The sequence below is a fragment of the Somniosus microcephalus genome, chromosome 10, assembly GCF_052327205.1.
Source record: "Somniosus microcephalus isolate GS21.2 chromosome 10, FLI_Smic_1.0, whole genome shotgun sequence".
Taxonomy (NCBI): Eukaryota; Metazoa; Chordata; class Chondrichthyes; order Squaliformes; family Somniosidae; genus Somniosus; species Somniosus microcephalus.
The window spans coordinates 160,233,972-160,235,385 of NC_140996.1; the positions used below are offsets into that span (position 1 = coordinate 160,233,972).

The 1,414-nt window shown below is 40.2% G+C and overlaps 1 non-coding gene across 1 annotated transcript; it reads left to right on the forward strand.

Annotated features, from left to right (window-relative positions):
- The first annotated feature begins 1,126 nt into the window (after positions 1 to 1,126).
- Positions 1,127 to 1,199, forward strand: trnak-cuu (transfer RNA lysine (anticodon CUU)). Its single transcript has one exon. It is a non-coding gene; the product is annotated as a tRNA-Lys (tRNA).
- Positions 1,200 to 1,414: the final 215 nt, after the last annotated feature.

Here is a 1,414-nt window from a genome sequence, read left to right on the forward strand (position 1 = left end):
CAACTCGCCAAGACGTCTTTGGCATCATCTCCCAAACCCGCGACCTCTTTCTCCTAGAAGGACAAGGGCAGCAGGCGCATGGGAACACCACCACCTCCAAGTTCCCCTCCAAGTCACACACTATCCTGACTTAGAAGTTTATCACCGATCCTTTATCGTCGCTGGGTCAAAATCCTGGAACTCCCTCCCTAACAGCACTGTGGGAGTACCTTCAATACATGGACTGCAGCGGTTCAAGAAGGTGGGTCACCACCACCTTCTCAAGGGCAATTAGGGATGGGAAATAAATGGTGACCTTGCCAGTGACGCCCACATCCCAAAATAAACACATTTAAAAAAAATTATATTTTTGGTTTCTGGATGTTTTTCCCGTTACCCTCTTTAGTAGGAATTCCATTATTTTTCCTAGCACCGATGTTTAGCTAACTGGTCTATAGTTTCCTGGAGATGTTCTATCTCCCTTTTTAAATAAAGGTATAACTTTAGCTATCCACCAGTCCTCTGGCACTACACCTTTTTCTAACAAATTATTAAATCTGTGCGACATACTGCTTGAATTTTGCTCCAGCATTATCTGAGGCCCTGGATCTGTTAATCTTTGTGAACCATAATTACATGTTGCTCTACATGTAATTCATAGCTATGTCCTTTCCTGTACTTTGTTATAGTTTGCAAAAATTGCTCAGTCTGAGTTTACAAACTATGGGGAAAATTATAAACAATTCATACAAATAATACTGTCAACAGATTAATGTACGAATTTCATTTCTAGATTAAACAACTTTGAGAGGCCAGTGAAAGGTCAGAAGATTGTGGAGTTTAGCATCAGCAGTAGGACATAAATATTGACATTTGCCGTATCATATTTTACTATATTTTGAGTTTGAATTTATTTAAATTTTCTTTATTTTAGCTCTTTTTAATACTGGGAGCTGTTGGAAGTTGTTTATTTGTGAACTGGATTAACTATGAGCTGGTTTGCTGCTGTGTAGTGTATGTAACCTGTACCACCTTAAGAGACTACCTTAAGGTGATGAACTACTTTCTGATGGCTCCTGTATATTGTAGTACCGGTGGTGACCACACCGGTATATAAACCCTGTGGAGCAGCTTGTATTTCAGTTCAGCCCGGCTAGCTCAGTCGGTAGAGCATGAGACTCTTAATCTCCAGGTCGTGGGTTCGAGCCCCACGTTGGGTGGTATTTATTTAAATAAAAAGAGGACCATCAATTACTAAAGACCTGTTTAAGTATTCTGTTGTCTGTGTCCAGTTATTCAGCATAGCTACATTTGGAAAACACAGACTCAACAGTGGCGACTATAAAGTATGTGTCTATACTTAATGCAATAATGACGAGACAGCTTGGAAGATTCAACGTAGGTCTTTACTTAATACCAACAGGCGGGAAACTGA